Source organism: Gopherus flavomarginatus, chromosome 2, assembly GCF_025201925.1.
Source record: "Gopherus flavomarginatus isolate rGopFla2 chromosome 2, rGopFla2.mat.asm, whole genome shotgun sequence".
NCBI classification, from domain to species: domain Eukaryota; kingdom Metazoa; phylum Chordata; order Testudines; family Testudinidae; genus Gopherus; species Gopherus flavomarginatus.
The window spans coordinates 30,309,591-30,331,840 of record NC_066618.1 but is presented as its reverse complement, the minus strand read 5'-3'; the positions used below and the strand labels follow the sequence as shown (position 1 = coordinate 30,331,840).

Below are 22,250 nucleotides of genomic sequence, written 5' to 3'. Positions count from 1 at the left end.
TTAAATGCTTCTTGATTGGGCATTTAACTTGCAAATTCCTTTCTCGAGATGAGCAAATGTCCTACTAAGGCTATTTAAAATCAAACAAGTATACAGCCAATATTCATAACTTTGAATACAGTGATGATACATGCATACAAATAGGATGAATAAATTCAGTAGATCATAACCTTTACAGAGAGATGTTGCATGGCATATGTAGCATAAAACATATTCCAGTTATGTCATATGTACATTCATAAGCATATTTCCATGAAGCCTTATGGGGTGCACCATCACACCAATGTCAAATCCTTCAGATTCCATCTTATTCCACATTTCACCTATTGTTTGTACTCCCAAGATAAAAAACAACAGCAGGCTCCAACAATGGCAATATTGCCTTCTATCTCCTTTCTGCTATGAGAGTTAAAGGTAGCAGTTTCTGCTACCAACCAGAGGCACTTGTTAGAGGGTTTATTCCTTCACCCTCCCATTTCCCTGGTCCTTCTTGCATGAACAGAGAGCAGCAATACCGAAGTCCGAAGGTGCAAACAATTCAGTATTTATTGGGGTGAACTTCCAGCAAGCTTAAATCCAAGTTCCTTTTTCCTTATTTTCGAATCCCAACTTCCTTCCTGTTTGCTCCTAATTTATAGAGTAATATTCTCAGCTATACCTTAACCAATCATTTTACTGAAATTTACCTAATCAATCCTAACATATTGTAACATGACTAGCTAACCAATTATATCCCACCACCTTAATTAGTTTACACCCAGCAAAATTAATTATACAGCAGACCGAAACAATCACAGAACCAGACAGACACCGTGCAAATAAACAATAGGAAAGCGGGAACTATAATGACAAAACAATACAGAAGTGAGGATTTCACAACTACATCTATAAAGACAAAAGGGTTTCCCAACTATGGGCTTGGCTACACTTGCAGATGTAGAGTGCTGGGAGTTAAACCAGCCTTTGGAGACTGCAGCAGGGAAAACGCTGCTATGTGTTCACAATGTGAGCTGCAAGCACACTGGCGTGGCCACATTAGGAGCTCTTGCAACACTACAAAGAGCAGTGCATTGTGGTAGCTATCCCAGTGTGCAAGTGGCTGCAGCCTGCTTTTCAGATGAGGGGGTGGAGTGGGACAGGGAGTGTGTTATGTGTATGTGGTGGGAGAGACAGTGTGTTTTGGGGGGCAGAGTGTCAGCATGTTGTCTTGTGAGTTCAGACAGCAGCAGACCCCTTTCCCCCGCCTCTCTCTCTTACACACACTTACAGCAGCAGCATTCCACAGTAATAGTTTGCTTTGTCCTGGAGCAGATAAGCATGCCGGCTGTCAGAAAGGGGATATCCACATACCTGCAGCCAAGTTCAAAATAATGACAAGAGTGGCCACTTCACTTCGGGGGATTATGGGATGTTTCCGGAGGCCAGTCACAGCACAGTAATGCAACACGTCATCCACACTGACACCCGGGCATTTCAGCCGAGGCGCAGCAAGCTTTATGCTTCTCATGGAGCTGGATTACCAGGAGCGCTCCAGATGCAGAGTCCAGGCACTCTAAGTGCCTTGCCAGTGTGGACAGCTCAGGAGTTAGGGCACCCGGGGCTGATTTAATGTGCTCTAACTTGCAAGTGTAGCCAAGCCCTATGTCTATTAATAAGTGAGTTCTTACCAAACAGAAAACTATCAAACAAAATTTTCTTTTACATCTTCTCGGCTCTTCCCTTTATCTGAAGGTAATAAATCAAATTACCTTTCTAACAGCCCCAGAATGCCTTATTTCAATATAACTAGTTTAAAATGTGTAAAAAAGTAACCATACACTTTCCAGTTGGTAATGGTCCCTAAGCATCCTGAATGAAAGCCAGAGCAGTATCATGAATGCTGCAGTAGTTTACCCTTCCACTAAAACAGATGCAGCCATTTTCTCAGTTACCCCTTGCTGGCAGGGTAGCTTAGAATGGTTCACTCTTGTGTCCAGGAGCTTGTTGAATTTGTGGCTTTATTAATGAAATTAGCATCTATTTGTGATTTTGAAGTCATGCTTACTAGAATGGCTGATATAGCAACAGGCATTGGGGAGCCAGAACCCATTTCAAATAGTAATGAACTATTGTGAGCCAACAGCTATACAAGCGCTGCATGATGCAGCTTTCATGCAACAAGCATTATAGAAAGTATATTTATAGGAGGCAGATGAAGGTAAATGCAACAGTAGTATTATTCATATAACCTTGCCACCTCTTTTTTTTTTTTTTTTTTTTTTGGGCAAACATTTTCCTCTCTTGTTTGAATGCAATGGCAATGGTATAGAGAACATCCTCTAGAGAGAAGCTCTGATGAAAAGGGAATGCGCTGGTCACTTTGCAGTTAAAACTGCAGCCATGATTCTCCCAGTCTCCGAAGACAGGGGGACAACTCTGTTAGACCCTGGTTAGAACCAATGTGAATTTCCTGTCTGACACCATACATGCCAGAGGTGGACTGTATATGTGCCCATTAAGGAGTTTATCCCCATCTTCCCCCCAGGAATGAGCCAGTTAAAACAACAACAAAAAGGGTGTTAAGAGTAAGTTGTAGCTGTGGAATGGGGGCCTTCCGTATGTTTTGTAAGGCATGCCTCATGCTAACTGAAGCAGTCGACAGAATATTAGCAGAGATAGAAACAGGATATTCCTCCATCCCTGGTAGTAACTTGGTGGTCCTGGTGGTTTAAGTCCTCAAGATGGCTCAGTCTGTTTGTTGGAGGCTACAAAATAACTGAATCTGCAGAGTCTCATTACCGGTGCCACAGGACTTGTGTGCCCAGCCTGTGACAGGATTGGTCTTCCCCATATTGGACTTCACACAAACTTACAAACAGGGGTCACTAGATTCAGCTTCCCAAAAGCTTCAATAATCAATGCATGGGTTGCATCAGTGCAGTAGCCTAGCTTATAGGATGGTTGGTTGATGTGCTTGCGATCTTTCAAAATGTTATGTGCCAATTATTGGAAGGATTACCTATGAGTGTGTGTTATCTAGACAATATTCTGATTATAGAAAAAGATACCCAAGGGTACACAGCAAATTTGGAAGAGGTGTTTCTCTGAGATTGAAGCAGTTTTTGACACCATACTGGTGTTTCTCTCATTCCAAAACACATCATACTCCAGTGGCACTTATTTCTACTCTGATGCACCACTAGTTCTGGCTGTGGTTGCCAACTTCTAACTTGGCCTGTTACGCTGATCTAAGTGCTGTATTAGGAACTGGGGTTATTCAGGCAGGGGGTTATGTTGATATAGCAGTCTCAGAGCAGGACTCAGTGACCGGGGTTCTGGGTCTCCTCCAGCTGTATTGGGTCCTATCCCATACTCTGAGCATCTCAATGAGGCCCACATTTCTACAATTCCTTTGGGGCGGGGGGCAGGAAGAAGTAGTGTATGTTCCGGGATTGCTGATTACATGGCTGTCCTTCCAGTAGGGAGCAGAGGGTGTCTGGCATCAGCTAGTCCTGACGAGTCAGTAGAGTTGCATTGACTTTGGTGCTGGACATGATATTTATACTGATAGTATGTACTTGTGGAATGGCTTTAGACTGCGATTTCTGGTGGATTTTGGATGCTGTTTTTACTTAGCATTCCTCTCCAGCCTAAGCGTTACTTTGGCCCTTATTATAATAGATTATTTGTGTAATGGTAGCTGTAACTGAGGCTGGGACCCTAGTGAGCTAGACTATACAAACATAGTAAGAGCTAGTCGCTTCTTTGAAGGCCTTTCAGTCTTATGCTTGGTCTATACATAAAACTTATATTGGCACAGTTTTGTCTGTCGGGGTGTGGAAAAAAAACTCTCCTCCCCGGCAACACAGGAATGCTGACAAAACTACAAGTGTAGATTCAGCTTTGTCAGTGAAAGAGGAATTCTGTCAATGAAGCTAACACCACTCAGGGAGAGGATATTCCTACCCCAGCAGAAAAACTCCTTCTGTTAGTGTAGGCTATGTCTACGATAGGGGCCTATGCGGGCATAGCTATGCTGATAGTACATGACAGAGTCTATGCTAGTGTAGCTGACATACCCTAATAGACAAGAAAGATAGTGGATGGGAGGGAAAATAGAGGCACAGAGAAGTGAAGTGATTTTCCCAAGGTAACACAGCAGCTCAGTGGCAGAGCTGGGCATAGTACATAGTTCTCCTTATTGCCAGTTCAGAACTCACTTGATTCATCCATTCATCTTATCCTGAGTGCCTTCCATGAAGAAACTAAATTAATTCTTTGCATTCGTCTTCATAGCTGAAGATGTGAGGGATCAAGTATCAGAGGGGTAGCCATGTTAGTCTGGATCTGTAAAAGCAGCAAAGAGTCCTGTGGCACCTTATAGACTAACAGACTATGGAGCATGAGCTTTCGTGGGTGAATACCCACTTTGTCAGATGCATGTAGTGGAAATTTCCAGGGGCAGGTATATATATGCAGGTAAGCTAGAGATAAGGAGATTCCCAAACCTGAGCTATTCTTTTTAGGTGACAAATCTGAGGAACTGTTCAGATTGAGGTGTCATTAGAGGAGGTTTTGGAACAAATTGATAAATTAAATAGTAATAAGTCACCAGGAGCAGATGGTATTCACCCCAGAGTCCTGAAGGAACTCAAATTTGAAATTGCAGAACCACTGTCTATGGTATGTAAGCTATCATTTAAATCAGCTTCTGTACCAGATGACTGGAAAATAGCTAATGTGATGCCAATTTTCTAAAAAGTCTCCAGAGGCAATCCAGGCAATTACAGGTTGGTAAACCTAACTTCAGTACCAGGCAAATTGGTTGAAATTATAGTAAAGAACAGAATTGTCAGACACATAGATGAACATAATTTGTTGGGGAAGAGTCATCATGGTTTTTGTAAAGGGAAATCATGCCTCACCAATCTACTAGAACTTTTTGAGGGGGTCGACAAGGGTGAGCCAGTGGATATAGTTCACTTAGATTTTCAGAAAACCTTTGACAAGGGCCCTCACCAAAGGCTCTTCAGCGAAGTAAGCTGTCCTGGGATAAGAGGGAAGGTCCTCTCAGTAACTGGTTAAAAGCTAGGGGGAAAAAATAGGAATAAGTTATCAGTTTTCAGAATGGAGAGAAGTAATTAGTGGCGATGGGGTCTAAATTAGTGGTTGCCACTCAAGACAGACATCTTGGAGTTGTTGTGGCTAGTTCTCTGGAAGCATTCACTCAGTGTGCAGCAGCAATCAAAAAAAGTTTGCAGAATGTTGGGAATCATTAGGAAAGAGATAGATAATATGACAGAAAATACATTGCCTCCTATATAAATACATAGTATGCCAACATTATGAATACGGCATGCAGATGTGTTGCCCCTTCTCAAAAAAGATATATTGGAATTGGAAAAGGTACAGAAAAGGTCAACAAAAATGATTAGGGGTATGGAAAAGCTTCCATATGAGAAGAGAGTAATAAAACTGAGACTGTTCAGCTTGGATAAGAGATGACTAAGGGGGAATATGATTGAGGTCTACAAAATCATGACTGGTCTGGAGAAAGTAAATAAAGAAGCATTATTTCTTCTCATAACACAAGAACTAGGGAATTATCAAAGGAAATGAAGAGGTAGCAGGTTTAAAATAAACAAAAGGAAGTATTCTTTCATACAATGCACCATCAACCTGTGGAATTCTTTGCCAGAGGATGTTGTAAAGGCCAATACTATAACAGGGTTCAAAAAAGAGCTAGATGAGTTCATGGAGTATAGGTCCATCAATGGCTATTAGCCAGGATGAGAATGGATGCAAAACCATGCTCTGAAGTGTCCCTAGCTTCTGTTGCCAGAAGCTGGGAATGGGCAACATGGGCTGGATCACTGTAGATTACCTGTTCTGTTCATTCCCTCTGAGCACCTGGCATTGGCCACTGTCAGAAGACTGCATACTGTGCTAGATGGACCATTAGTCTGACTCAGTATGGACATTCCTATGTTCATGTAAAAATCAAGAGCAAAGTCCCTAGTGGGCTTTATGGAGGCTCCTTTTGTGAGGCAAGAACTCTGCTTGGAGTGGACTTTTTGTGGGGGTTGTTGCTGGAGGTTTGGGACTACAAGCATTGCTTGAATTGTGAGTGACATCTATAGCTGAAAGGCTTTCTCAAAGAGGAAAACTTTGCAATGTGTCCTAAAGACAATCAGACTCTGGATTTGCCAGATGTGCTCTGAAAGATTGTTCTATAGCTCAATCCTGTTGACACAGAATGCTTACACTCACATGATTCATCCTGGGCTCTGCACTGTCCCAGAGGAGTGTGGTTCATAGATCAAAATTTGTCTTTGGTGTAGATGGATCTTGATCCATTAGTTGCTGTGAAAATTAGGACCAAAGTCTTAAAGTGACATCAGAAGCAATTTAGGAGTCAGTGGAGGGGGTTGAGCACAGACCTGAAGTCCTCACAATAGCCTGAGCCAGGGAGAAGGCAAGTAGCCATATATTGTACCAGGTGGAGCTTTTGCATACTCTTCTGATACAGCTTCAGATATACTTAATTACAGTAATTCAGCCTCGAGGTGACAAAAGCATGGATTACTGTGGCCAGGTCTGGAAGGAAGGGATGACATTTCCTAGCAAGTTGGAGGTAAAAGGAGGCTTTTTGGGAAACTGATGCAACATAGTCATCCAAGCTTAGTGAGGAAACTGTCAGGGCTCCAAGGCATCACTCCACTTTGAGGAATGGCTGTATGCCTTTGATGGAAGGTAGAGCCAACGTCTTGTCCAGCTCTTCAAAGCATTTCCCTTTTTTTCAGCTAGCATCTTTTTGGTCTTGCTGGGGTTCAGCTTGAGCCAGCTGCTCTTCAGCCAAGAGCTAACTTCCTGTGGGCATTATGACATTTTAGAACTGGTGGTGATTTCATCAGTTGAGAATGAGAGACAGAGTTAGTATCATCTGTGTGCTGTTGGCACTAAGTCTCACTATCTCTTTCAGTCGTCTTGTGTCAATAGTGAAGAGAAAATGAAATAATAATATGGATCTCTGTAGGATCGTTCAGGTAAGAACCTTTGACTAAGAAGAGCTGTTAGCCATGGCCACTCTGATTTGCACTGTCAGAGAGGAACAACTGGAGCCATTGTTGTGTTGTGTCATATAGGCCCTATCCATTAGATCATGCTGCCTCTGTTCCTAGAAGGGAGGAATGCCTTTAAAGGCCAGTTAAGGATAATACCAGTATTTGTTCTATCTGGGCATATTATTTGGTGTCTGTCTGTTTACAATCCTGCCCTCCGTGAGTTTCCTGTGTCCTTCCCACTTGCTCCATGGCAGTGTCTCTAGTTACTGTGCTTCTGTCAGCCAACTGGTATGCAGGAAGCAGGTCACTGTGAGTGAGGTCTTACTAAAGGCATTCATTCTGTTACATTTCCTTGATCTGCCATATGTGTTTCCTGCTGACACTGTGATCAAAATGCATTATCTGGAGAAGTATGAACTATTTTTGGGGGTAGGAGGTGAGAAAGAAAGATAGCAGTCAAACAAAACCAAAAAGAGTACTGAAAATAGCAGGGCATTTCCACGGCTTCCCATGGTTTCACTGACATAATTTAACAGGACAGCTCAATTTCAAAGGGAAATCTGGGTGCTGTCTTCTACCATTAGGCTCTATGATGATGAGTTCAGGAGTGTACCTAAATACTTTATAAACTATTGCAGAACAACTGTGGAACATTATTAATCTACATCAAGAGGTAAACATGCTGGAAGGGTATTAAGTTTGAAAATCTATGTAGCACGTGTTGCAGGGTAGGTACACCCCGTCACAGGGTGTCAGGTCATGTGTGGTCAAAAGAAAGAGGAGAGGCTGTACTGCAGCCGGTTAAGTTCTGTGCTGATGACCCTTACTATGAAAGTACAGCCTAGTGGCCAAAGTCGTCAAAGTCACCCTTCCACAAAGGGCTGTGTGGCCCAATGGCTAGAGTCAATAAAGAAGCCCCTGTCAGTCAGGGCAGTGTGACCCAATGGCCAGAGTCAATAAAGAAGCCCCTTACACACAGGGTAGCGTGGCCTAATTGCCCGAGTCAGTAAAGTCGCACCCCTCTGTGGGATTGTATGTCCTATTGGTCCGTTGGGGAAGTGGGGAGCCACTCAGGAACGTGTGGTGCCCAGGATAGGGGGACTCAGGCCCTCCCTATTCTTCCGAGCCCAGCCGAGGGCTCTGGCAGTGGCAGGGTTACTCACCACCGAGTCAGCGGGGATCCTCCTGAAACACACTGACTGGTTCCCGGGTTCACCCACCAGAGCAAAGACTAAATCCCCTGGGCTGCTTCCTACCCTGTCTTTGCCAGTGATGGTCCATGGTTCCCAGGGGTCTCTGGGGTCCTCAAGTGGTGTAGCTCCTGAAGACGTGGACTCCTCTTTGGGTTTGTCAGGCAGCCTGGAATCCATCTGGGGCTCTGTGTGCCTTGACACTGGGGTCAGAGCTTGTAGCAGCTCCTTGAAGAGAACCTGCAGTCTGCATCCTCTCCCTTCAGCAGCCTGCCCAGTCTGAGCTGGGCTATTTCCTACTTCCTTTTCTATCTTGCCTCCAGACTGAGCATGCCCCGCAGAGGTGAAGGGGCACGGCTTCCTCAGCCTGCAATGCATAATTAACCCTTGCGGGGGCTGGACAGGGTAGGTACACCCTGTCACAGGAGGATAAAATATTACGTTTGTACCTCCTTAGTGTACAAGTCCCACTTTGTGAATAAAGATCATGTTGCACAGGTAGAGCCAGACTTGAATATCATGTAGTAGAAAGATGTAGGTCTATCACCATTTATTTGAATTTTGATTTTCCATCTCACCAGCAATTCAAAACTATTTTTTCACATTACTCTACCTATACTTGCATGATAGCATGACATTAGAGAGAACATGCTAGTATTAGAAGGATAGAACACTTGTATTATTTATTTATAGGCCTTTGTATAACATTTCATCACAATAGTACCTAACATTCTAGTAACTTAACACCTATGGGAGTTGAGTTTCTGCAAGTTGACTGACTTTTTGCTGTGTTTTATGTTGGCTAGTTGTACAGTTTTAAAAAAATTAGTGGGGCTAGCAATGAACTTTTTCATGAAAGGTGCTTGTTCCTAATGCAAGAGACATCTTAAGAAAATATGACATAGTAATAAACAATTCCTGTGTGTTCCTTTGAAATAATCTTGTAATAAATTATGGTCTGTATTAATTACTTTCATAAGCTTTTTAATGATTCCCCTTTGGGTTGCACAGATTGGGTTGAGATCCTTATTTTTTTTAAATATTGACTTGAAACCCACTTGGGCAAAGATGAAAGCTGGGCTTGTGTTTTTAATATATTAATCTATATTGTTTGAGCATGTGAAGGAGGGGTTAACCATATTTGTCATACCTTAGATGCCATTTATAGACAGTCACTAAAACTATTGCCAACCCCAAGTGTTTTAAAAAAAATCATGAATAGGGGCAGCCAGAGAGAAAAGAAGTAGGTCAAGTATTGTTACAGTAACAATGAATCAGCTACAACAAGAAAATACATATTTTGATGACTCAGATTATTTTTGTTTTTTTAATTGTAGTCTCATTTCAGACAATGCATCAAAACAGAGTGTCCTACTAATCTACAGACTAATCAAAGAGCACAACTTTTCTGGAATAGTTGACACAGAGACTGTGTAGCACAGTGACTTCCTCAAGACTCAGAATCCTGAGATATGTCAGTATTCACATTGATAAGTGACCCCATTGCTCCCATATTTCTTGATTACTCATTCTATCATTGCATTTTTCCATGTAAACTACACTCCCACACACAAAGCAGGTCACACCCTGGACCTGGTTTTCAAGTCCTAAATTTTCAAAGGTGCCCTTACCTCCCAATGAATTCATCTGTGGCCATAATGTGCATTGTTTTTTACATAACTGAAAAAAATGATCAACTAAAGACAGGTTGTTTTGACTATTATGAACTAATAGGAATTCTTCTAAATTTTTCTGAATTTCTCCATAGTGCTTTACATTTAGATGCTACTGTCTGAGAGAGAAAACAAATACCAAAACTTCTGGTTTTTGACATTGATCAAAAAGTCCCAAAGCAATAATCCTGCTCTATAATTATGGTACTCAAGAAAAAAACCTAAATAGTTTTGTATAGATTTCTAAAAGATCAATATTGTCACTGTATTTTATGTCTTTCCCATGACACAAATAGATAAGTTGCTAGAAAAGTACTGCATTTGGCTACTGCTGATATGGAAGAGCTACTGAAGAGTCTCTGTAGATGCTGAAAGAAACAATTAGAGTTTTTATTCCAATGTTTGGCATGTAGCAGTTTAAGATGTTCCCAATAAATGCGTTGTATTGGTCTCATTTGTGATACTGGTCTAATTGCCATAGCTAAAACAGCCCCTAAATTGCAAAAGCCTTTGAAAATGATTCATTACAGAGTTAGGAATTCAAGGTAGTGTTATAGCCACAATTGAGGGTTTCTGCTATTTCTGAGTCCTGTTGCTGATTAAATATAGTTTCTTGAGGTCTGGATTTTGTGAACAAAGCAAAATATAGCAGTGCATGAATCCCTCTGTTCTCATTTCCTCATAAGGGAAATTCAGAAGATGATTAAACAATGCCAGGAAATGTTCTTATTTATTTTCAGTACTATTCTGCAGTCTTTTGTTCAAGCAAACCTCCCATTGAGGTCAGTGGCTGGGTAAGGATTTCGGGACTGAGAGGTCAGTGTGTTTTATGTGTGTGTGAACTAAAGGCATGGAGAAGTCCAATAGTTCAGTTAAACAAATAAGGATAAGAAAAGGAAAATGCACTCCTGATGTAAACTTCTGGCTGCGATAAGTCTCCTTAGGGTTGTATAAAAAGAGAATATAGATAGTTGGTAAGGATTTAAATTCACATTTGTCTCTGCCAATGTACAGTCTGGTGTATAGGCAGGGAGAGAGTTCTAGAAAGCGATTGTGTGACTTATTGGGGAGTTTGGAAAGAATGGAATTGGAATTGCATAGGAATTAAAAGGTTAGATCCTAGTGCATATCTTAGGTGGGATAAAATTTGCAGCTGGAAGAATGATTAGAAAAGTAAAGTGTTAATAACGTGCAGTTAAAAGAGAACTTTAATGAACTGAATGGATGGGGATGAGGTACAAAAATAATTAAAATTATATTTAATGAGGGAAATAGAAAAGTTTAGCATTGTTTATTCTCTGAGGAAATGGGAAGGAAGTTGAATGAACCTAAAGCAGCAAAGAATCCTGTGGCACCTTATAGACTAACAGACGTTTTGGAGCATGAGCTTTCGTGCGTGAATACCCTCTTCGTCAGATGCATGTAGTGGAAATTTCCAGGGGAAGGTATATATATGCAGGCAAGCTAGAGATAATGAGGTACTTCAATCAGGGAGGATGAGGCCCTGTTCTAGCAGTTGAGGTGTGAAAACCAAGGGAGGAGAAACTGATTTTGTAATTGGCAAGCCATTCACAGTCTTTGTTTAATCCTGAGCTGATGGTGTCAAATTTGCAGATGAACTGAAGCTCAGCAGTTTCTCTTTGAAGTCTGGTCCTGAAGTTTTTTTGCTGCAGGATGACCACCTTAAGGTCTGCTATAGTGTGGCCAGGGAGGTTGAAGTGTTCTCCTACAGGTTTTTGTATATTGCCATTCCTAATATCTGATTTGTGTCCGTTTATCCTTTTCCGTAGCGACTGTCCAGTTTGGCCAATGTACATAGCAGAGGGGCATTGCTGGCATATATTACATTGGTAGACGTGCAGGTGAATGAACCAGTGATGGTGTGGCTGATCTGGTTAGGTCCTGTGATGGTGTCACTGGTGTAGATATGTGGGCAGAGTTGGCATCGAGGTTTGTTGCATGGATTGGTTCCTGAGCTAGAGTTACTATGGTACGGTGTGCAGTTTCTGGTGAGAATATGTTTCAGGATGGCAGGTTGCCTGTGAGCGAGGACTGGCCTGCCACCCAAGGCCTGTGAAAGTGTGGGATCATTGTCCAGGATGAGTTGTAGATCCCTGATGATGCATTGGAGAGGTTTTAGCTGGGGAGTGTATGTGATGGCCAGTGGAGTCCTGTTGGTTTCTTTCTTGGGTTTGTCTTGCAGTAGGAGGCTTCTGGGTATACGTCTGGCCCTGTTGATCTGTTTCCTTATTTCCTCGTGCGGGTATTGTAGTTTTGAGAATGCTTGGTGGAGATTTTGTAGGTGTTGGTCTCTGTCTGAGGGGTTAGAGCAGATGCGGTTGTACCTCAGTGCTTGGCTGTAGACAATGGATCGTGTGATGTGTCCGGGATGGAAGCTGGAGGCATGAAGGCAATCCATGCAACAAACCTCGATGCCAACTCTGCCCACATGTCTACACCAGCGACACCATCACAGGACCTAACCAGATCAGCCACACCATCACCGGTTCATTCACCTGCACGTCCACCAATGTAATATACGCCATCATATGCCAGCAATGCCCCTCTGCTATGTACATTGGCCAAACTGGACAGTTGCTACGGAAAAGGATAAACGGACACAAATCAGATATTAGGAATGGCAATATACAAAAACCTGTAGGAAAACACTTCAACCTCCCTGGCCACACTATAGCAGACCTTAAGGTGGCCATCCTGCAGCAAAAAAACTTCAGGACCAGACTTCAAAGAGAAACTGCTGAGCTTCAGTTCATCTGCAAATTTGACACCATCAGCTCAGGATTAAACAAAGACTGTGAATGGCTTGCCAATTACAAAACCAGTTTCTCCTCCCTTGGTTTTCACACCTCAACTGCTAGAACAGGGCCTCATCTTCCCTGATTGAAGTACCTCATTATCTCTAGCTTGCCTGCATATATATACCTTCCCCTGGAAATTTCCACTACATGCATCTGACGAAGTGGGTATTCACCCATGAAAGCTCATGCTCCAAAACGTCTGTTAGTCTATAAGGTGCCACAGGATTCTTTGCTGCTTTTACAGATCCAGACTAACACGGCTACCCCTCTGATACTTGAATGAAGCTAGGGATAGAAGCTTAAAAGGGAAAGAGCAAATGGAGAAAAAATGAATATTCTAATTTGTTTTTATTTGTCTCCTGGTGATATTAAAATTTGTAAAAACGTAATTGTTACATTAAGGGAATGACATATTCCTGGATGAAAAAATTAGTTTCACTTATGTGTATTCTATAATTTGTTAATCTTAAAGTATTAGAGATATGGCTGGTATTTTATATTTAATTAGTATTGGCTACTTTTCTCAAGATGATAGATAATATTAGAGAAATCCTTTACTATATTTAATGCAGCTTTAAGAAACTAAAATTTAAAAAACTAACATTCAAAATACAACATTTAAAGAGGCTCATCTGTACTTGAGGTGAATGTTCCCATCTATCTCTTTGGCTGCATAATACATTGTTTTGGCCAACATGTCTTGGCACATCCCTGAATGTGGAGAAGAGCACAGCTGTGTAACATGTAGTATGGTTAAAATACTAACTCTTGCGTCTGCTGCAATTAATTCCCGTCCCCCATGCTGATTGGACAAATCCTCACCAGTACTATATGATATGTACACAATCCTTCACTAATAAAATACCTAGTACTTATATAGAATTTCTGAATTAAATTTTTTTAGAAAGGGTGCTACGCCATAGTATCCCCATTGTAAACAGAGAGACTGAGGCATAGAGAAGTTAAAACAATTGCCAAAGGTACATAATGAGTCAGTAGTGAAGTTGGGAACAGAACTGAGATCACCTGACTCCCAGTCCACTGTTCTATTTACTGGACAACATTGCCTCTCTAGGCAAAATTCCCAGAGGACAAGTTGAGGGTTAAAATAGCTGTAGTACTGTAAATTTTTATTATCAATACAAAGACAAAATTGAGATTTAAGTTACAGAGATAAGGAACTAGTGTTATGGAAATTCAGGGAGGAACACAGCATCTCAGAGCCTTTGGGTACAGAATTCCCAAGATATGCCAGCTGGATAAAAAAGTTATTCTTTGTAGAAAGACAAAGATACCTTGTTTGGGTTCAGATGCTTTTCCCTATCTCATTCCTAGGATCACAGGAGTTCAGCAGATCCTAAAGTCTCATCTGTCCGTACCACTTGAAGACAGTGTAATATCCACCGGAGAAGAATGAATATTGCAGTTTCAGGTTAGCTGTACCTGTGTGTTCTCCCTCTGTGGTCCATTAAGGGCACACCCTTTAAGACTTCTGGCTCCCAGCCATTACCTCTTTTGGGCAGAGACCCACATCTCACTCCCTCTTCATTTTATTGATCAGTACAAACCTTTTAGAACAGAGAGGCCTGATTCTCAGGTCATGTCTATGCTTACCGGGGGGTTCCGCTGCTGAAGTACTCTGTTACCCGGGGTTTTTTTAACCCAAAGTTCTTGGTAATAAATCAAGGGGGGAAATAAATCAAGGGAGACATGGCCGTCCAGCTGATAGATGGCTGGCACAAACAGGACAACATAAGAATGCTTTCACTTAAAGCAAAACTTTAGTTAGTCTCAAGCACTTACACACGTCCGCAACAGGTTAGTAAAACACCCCCAACCCTTGATAATTACTGAAGCTGGGTGTGGCTCTCGAGTGGCACAGCAACAGTCTTCCATTGGTCAAACTTCCATCTGCTGGTACCCCAAGATGCATCTAGAGGGAGCGTCTCTGAAGAAACCCTCCTGGAGAGTCCAGCTTCCTCAAACTCGTTCTCCTTATTTATGCATTAGTAATACAATGACATATCACTTAAAGAAAACTTGCTAAGCAAGCAATTTTTTAAGATCAAGCAAGAGGTTTCTTTCTGATCTTTAATTAACCAGATATATTTTTTTCAGAGTGTGCATGCCTTGAGGCACATATAGACAAGCTTCCCGTTTTTCTAAAATACATACATCAGCAATTTCAACATTCTTAGCAGGAAGGATGTGGGGTCAAGCTGCCTTTTCTGTGGCACCGAAAACCCCCTCCCCTCCTGCCTTGGTTAAGCTAAAGCCGCTGCATGGCCAATTTACAGCCTGCTGACATGGCTGCTTTTAGTAATAAGCAATAATGGTTTCAGGCACTTTACTGGTTTGTCAAAATTTCCCAGTACAACTCCACCAGAACGAGCGGACTAAGGTAAGTCGGTGGGAGAGTGTCTCCTGTCAATGCAGTGCAGTGTAGACACTGCAGTTAGCCAACCTAAGATACATTGAATCCAGCTACGTTATTCACATAGCTCGAATAGTATAACCTAGGTCGACTTACCCCGGTAGTGTAAACAAGGCCTCAGTTTTGTCATTGGCCGACTCGGAATCCTTATCTCATCAGTGCCTTAAGGCTGTCTAGTGTATGCTTCCAGGCAGGCCATCTCAGAAGTCCAGAGAAGCCTGGACCACTTCCAGCTTTTGAGGTCTCTAGCCATAATAAAAATAAAAAATGATGATACACGAAAACAAAATAAGGCACCAAAAAAAGAGTGAGACTTAATTTGAATATTTTTTTATTTAACAAGTGCTTTTCTAGCCTTTTTCTGTGTAAGTGCACTAATTATTGAGGAAAAATATAGCTTCCGTGCAATGTCACAGTTGATATTAAACATGGCGAGACCATTCAAACGCTCTTGTCCCATACTTGAACAGTGATAGTTCTTTACCTGCTTCAATGCTTTGAAGGTGCGTTCACCTGAAGCCACTGATTCAGGCAAACTGACAAAAATATGCAATGCAATTGTGATATTAGGAAACATTCCAGAGAGTCCAAGTTCGAGTATTTCTTGAAGCAGTTGTTTTGGCTTGCAATCCATTTTAAAGATCATGGAATATATTCATCTGATGACCTCGTCACTGAGATCTTTTGAGATTTCTTTGTTGTACTGTTGCTGAATTTGTTCAGCTGCAGAAAGTAGATCTTCATTACTCAGTCTGTTAAACTGCCAAAGAAACCCCAAAAGGGTACAAATTAGTTGCAGTGACTCAAATCGACGTGTAAGACCTGATTGAATAGAGTCAATGATGACAAGGAAGACATTGACCCTATAATGCTGCTCAGCATCAGATTCAGTAGGTAAGTTGTGATTGGTGGAGACTCAGATGAAATGCCAATATTCTGTGCTACTAATTTGGATCAGTCAGGCTCACAACCCATTGTTCACAAATCTGTTGAATGTCATTGATAAAACTTTCAGTGTTATCCCTCTCAGCATCAAGTGTAGCACTGCGTGCCTCAATTACCAGATTAGTTTGGTGGATCATTGTAAGTAGCTTCATCCACAAAGATGACATCAAAATGCATTGAAATTTGGACATGTGCTTCTGAATAGACAAGTTCAATTCGAGCCTGTGCAGTAAGATTGAGAGATTCAAGCTCATTTAAAGCCTTTCTCACTGAATTCATATGCTGTGCAACTGGTTGAACACCATCAATCCATGCAGACCATCTAGTTTTGGACATCCCATGCAGTGAAACAGGAAGATATTGTTTCAGAATTTCCCACCTTTGTGGACTACTACTGAAGAGATTATACATTTGCTGAACAGTTCCGAAGTAAGTAATTGCCTCCTTGCATGATTCAGCACAGTCAACACCTACAAGGTTTAGTGTGTGGTTTCCACAGCTAAAGAAAATACAGTTTGAATTATGCTCAAGCAGAACTGCTTGTACACCTTTGTACTTCCCACCCATATTAGATCCATTGTCATAGGCTTGAACAATGCAGACTTGAAAATCTAATTTAAAACCTTCTAGAATTGCTAGTAAATTTTGAACTGTCTACAATCTTAACATATCGAATAACCATAGCAATCTGTTCCTTGTGAGAACAATCTGGAGTGGCATCAACAATGATTGAAAAATACTCGGCATTTCAAATCTCATCAAGAATTGTTGTTTGTACAAATCACCCACATAGCTCAATAAACTTCTTTTGTATGCGTGTGGAGAGATAAAGGACTTGCATGCACTTTTGCCTCTCTTGCGATTCTCGAACACATTTAATATGCTCTGATGAAAGTGGGTCATATTTGCTGAGGAGCTCAACTATGTCTAGAAAATTTTCATTTGCACTATCACCAATACGTTGATTGGAAACAAAGAAAGCCAATCTCCACTTCTGCATCTATTACTGTTGGCACATGTTGCAGTTGCGGAGTTTTCATTATCTGTAGCATTGTTTGTAGTGTAAGGTGTGTTTTCCTGTGGTTTGAGAAATGAAGTTATTGGCTTTGAGCTCTTAGCTGCTGCTTCACTCAGTTGTTTTCACCATCTCTTGCTTGCACCACTTTCAGATCTTCTCTTCATAGTGATCTATCTGGTCAATATGTAGCCTATCCACATATTCTGCTGTAAATAAGTAGCTTATCTACACTTTAAATCTTCTACTGTAAACATGTACACAAATGCTGAGTGATACACAAATGCTGAAAAGACTTAAAATGAAGGAATATTAATTAAGAACACCAAATAAAACAGTCAGGTTAAAATCCTTATCACTGAGTCAAAACTCAGGCATTCAAGGTATAATATAACAGGCTAAGCTGAAGACGAAGGGATTACATATATATAGTAAACACAGACATTGATACAGACAGAGGGATAATGTCCAAAAATTTCAAAAGTGTGTCCTCACAAAACTCACTGTACAAGATTGTCCTCACAATTTTTCACCTTGACTCTGGGCCTATAGACTACGAAAGCCTATGATGATGGCCAAGTTACCAAGCTAGGGATCAACTAACCAACCAGTCACCTGGTCGCCATCAGAACTAATATATTTTTATTAATATTTATGAACATTTCAACTCTTTAATATGACAAAATCTATGTCAATTAACAAAAAAATTATGTCTTTTACCAAATCACATCTCTTATTTGCTTAAATTTGCAGCTCTAAGCTGAGAGAGTGTGTCACATTTTGGTCTGACAGGGATGCGTATAAAAACAAGTTGCAAAACTTATCAAACGCCAAAAAATTAACAAGCATCTAAATTTGAGGTCCCTTTTGAGTTTGAGGCCCAGGCCAAATGGTCCTCCTGCCCCCTCCTGCCCCCCCTCTGATTGGCCCTGCTTCCAGGGACATAGGCTACTAAAAGCTGCCTGCTAACTAGAAGAGTAAAGCAGGGTGGTGGCAGCTTTTATAAAGTCTTGTTCCACTTAATTTCAACCCAGCAGCTTCTCTAGAAATGATCTGCTGCTTTTTCTCCACTCCCATGGCAATTGACCCGACTGCAGAGACTCATGGCAGCAGCTGGCCAGGAAGCACAGACAGGCATCTGAGTCCTCTCTATCCCTCACCCCAACCCATAAGTAATCCGTTTGTAACAGGGATATGGTCTTGTATGTTGGTCCTTTATCTCTACCCAATAAGAACCAGTAGTGGGAGGAGGGGAAGCCTCATGTGAAATTCAGTATTCTGTTTGTGCAAATATTCATATGACAGCAGAATATATTCTTTCTGCCAAAGCAGTTGTTAGAGAGACAAGGTGGGTGAGGTAATATATTTTATTGGACCAACTTCGGTTGGTGAGAGAGAGAAGCTTTTGAGCCACACTGAGCTCTTCCTCGGGTCTGGGAAAGGTACTCAGTGTCCTAGCTAAATAGGTGGAAGAGATCATTTAGTGTAAATAATTAGCACATATTCTATGTACGTAGCTCAAAAGCTTCTCTCTTTCACCAACCGAAGTTGGTCCAATAAAATATATTACCTCACCCACCTTGTCTCTCTAATATCCTGGGGCCAACACAGCTACACTGCAACAAGCAGTATGTTGTAGCTCTTGGAGGCTTACAACCCCTCTCCCCCCAAACCTCGCAACTCTAAATACTATTATCTATACATGAATATTTCACTACTTTTCAAAAAGTAAAGGACTCTATGATCCAACTGGAATGGCCCCATTCTGTCTGCCACAGAAAGTTCTTATTTATTGAACTAGTACTGTCACCAAGGTAGGGTAGCAGTGAAAACAAAATACGTTGATGCTAAGCTTACTCTTTAAGGAACAGAAAGTCTGCAAAGAGGGTTGTGTTTCTGTCTTCTCTGCTAAAAAAAGCATCAAGTGTGAAGATATCTTGCCACACCCAATTAAGTGTGAAAACCACAGGTTTTAACAACTATATATATATATATATATATATACCATACACACACATATGTATGAACCTTATCTGGGAGCTTAGAAGAAATATCTGCAATATGATTTCCTGCTTAGAAGTGTAGGTATTTAAGAGGCTGTCACATATACAAATGTTTTTGCTTTCATTTCGGTACCTGGAAATAAGAGAGTTGGAACTTCAGTGCCAAAAGACTTCAAATACTATCAAAACTGAATGGTAATTTCCTGTGTTGTTAACTCCAAATTAAATTCCTGCAAAATATTAGGCAGACTATTAATACCAAATGGTCTGACTTGAGAGACTACATTTTACTCACAACAGAAAGCCACATTAATTGCTAGCTTATGCATTTTACTGGATCTCCACAAGTGGAGCTGAAATCCTAAATACAGTGCAAGTGCCAACCTCATATTTCATTTTGAGCTGTTTATATCTTACTGCCAAATCCCTGATACTTCCCACCTCTCATAACTTAAAACCAAAGGAACCCACCATCCTCAGGAGAAAGAATCCATATTAATTTAACCTTTCCTCCACTCATGTAAAATGGCTAGAAAGATAGTTGTAAACAATGTGTTCATTTAGAATTTCACTGTACTGCACTTTATGGCCACTAAGAACTCGTGGCAGCAATGGAAATAGAACTGAGATCTTTCTCTTGTAAGGGTATGTCTACACTACAAAATTAGATTGATTTTATAGAAGTTGATTTTTAGAAATCGATTTTATACAGTTGATTGTGTATGTCCCTACTAAGTGCATTAAGTCGGTGGAGTGCATCCTCACTACCATGGCTAGCATCGACTCACGGAGCGGTACACTGTGGGAAGCTATCCCACAGTTTCTGCAGTTTCTGCTGCCTGTTGGAATTATGGGTTAAGCTCTCAATGCCTAATGGGGCAAAAACATTGTCGCAGGTGGTTTTGGGTACATGTTGTCACTCTCCCCTCCCTCCCTCCCTGAAAGCAACTGCAGACAATCATTTCATGCCTTTTTGCCTGGGTTATCCGTGCAGATACCATAGCAAGGCAAGCATGGAGCCCGCTCAGCTCACCCCTGCTGTTGCGAGCAAATACCTTGCGCATTATACTGCAGTATGTGCAGAACCTGGCTAAGAGACAGCAGCACGAGGATGATTGTGATGAGGACATGGACACAGACATTCCTGAAAGCACGGTCTCTGGCAATTGAGACATCATGGCGGCAGTGGGGCTGGTTGATACAGTGAAACGCTGATTCTGGGCCCAGCAAACAAGCACAGACTGGTGGGAACGCCTAGTGTTGTAGGTCTGGGATGATTCCCAGTGGCTGCAAAACTTTCAGATGCGTAAGACCACTTTCCTGGAACTCTTTAAATTGCTTTCCCTTGCCCTGAAGAGCAGGAATACCAGGATGAGAGCTGCCCTGACTGTTGAGAAGCAAGTAGCTATAGCACTGTGGAAGCTTGCAACTCCTGACTGATACCAGTCAGTATGGAATCAATTTGGAGTGGGCAAATCTACAGTGGGGACTCCTGTGATTCATGTAGCCAATGCAATCACTAACATTCTGCTGTCAAGGGTAGTGACTCTGGGAAATGGGCAGGTCATAGCTGATGGCATTGCTGCAGTGGTTTCCCTAACTGTGGTTGGGACGATAGATGGAATGCATATCCCTGTCTTGGTACCGGACCACCTTGGCAGCCAGCACATAAACCACAAGGGGTACTTTTTAATGGTGCTGGAAGCACTGGTGGATCACAAGGGACATTTCACCGACATCAACGTGGGATGGCTGGGAAAGACGCATGATGCTCGCATCTTTAGGAACTCTTTGAGCAGCTGCAAAAAGGGACTTACTTCCCAGACCAGAAAATGACTGTTGGGGATGTTTGAAATGCCAATAGTTATTCTTGGAGACCCAGTCTACACCTTGCTCGCATGGCTCATGAAGCCATACACAGGCAGCCTGGACAGTAGTAAGGAGCAGTTCGATTATAGGCTGAGCAAGTGCAGAATAGTGATAGAATGTGCCTTTGGATGTTTAAAAGCTCACTGCGCTGTTTGCTGACTAGGTTAGACCTCAGCGCAACCAATATTCCCATTGTTATTACTGCTTGCTATGTGCTCCATAATATCTGTGAGAGTAAGGGGTAGATGTTTATGGCGGTGTTTAGATGGGAGGTTGAGGCAAATCGCCTGGCTGCCAATTTTGAACAGCCATTAGAAGAGCACAGGTAGGTGCTCTGCACATCAGAAAGACTTTGAAAACCAGTTTCATGACTGGCCAGGCTATGGTGTGGTAGTTGTGTGTGTTTCTTCTTGATGCAAACTCATCTCCTTTGTTGATTTTAACTCCCTGTAAGCCAACCACCCTCCCCGCTTCAATCACAGCTGGCAAAGGAAATAAAGTCACTATTGTTTTGAAACCATGCATTCTTTCTTTATTAATTAAAAAAAGGGAGATAACTGATAAGGTATCCTGGGTGGGGTAGGGTGGGCTGGGGGAGGCAAGGAGGAGGGAAGGACAAGGCCACATTGCTTATTGTAACCACACTACAAATCAAAATTGTTTGAATGACAGTCTTCTGTTGCTTGGGCCATCCTCTGGAGTGCTGTGGCTGGGTGCCCAGAGCCCTCCCCTCCACCACCACCCCAATTTCTTGGGCATCTGGATGAGGAGGATATGGAACTTGGGGAGGAGGGCTGACAGTTGTACAGTGGATGCAGTGGCAGTCTGTGCTCTTGTTGGCTTTCCTGCAGCTCCGCCAGACACCTGAGCATGTCCGTTTGCTCCTGCATTAGCCTCCGCATTGCATTCTGCCTCTTCTCATCGTGCTCACTTAATGCTTTCCTGGACTCTGCCACTGAATGCCTCCATGCATTCAGCTGTGCTCTTTTAGTGTGGGAGGACTGCATGAGCTTGGAAAACATGTCATTGCGAGTGTGTTTTTTTCGCCTTCTAATCTGCGATAACCTCAGGGATGGGGATGATATGGGGAGCATAGAAACATTTGCACCTGCAGGGGGATAAAAAGAGAGAGTAAAATTTAAGATGATATATTTCTGAGAACAAAAGGGAGACTCTTTCACAGTGATTCAAGCAATTCACAGCAGACAGCACATGTACTATAGGTACAAGGTCGCATTTTGTCTTTCCTGTTGAGCGCC

At 41.9% G+C, this 22,250-nt stretch overlaps 1 long non-coding RNA gene across 1 annotated transcript in view; it reads left to right on the top strand.

Annotated features, from left to right (window-relative positions):
- The first annotated feature begins 14,066 nt into the window (after positions 1–14,066).
- The window catches only part of LOC127044394 (uncharacterized), a 36,332-nt gene continuing 28,148 nt past the window's right edge, over positions 14,067–22,250 (top strand). Inside the window, exon 1 of the long non-coding RNA XR_007772480.1 lies at positions 14,067–14,157. This is a non-coding gene — a long non-coding RNA (uncharacterized LOC127044394). The remainder of the gene's footprint in view (positions 14,158–22,250) is intronic.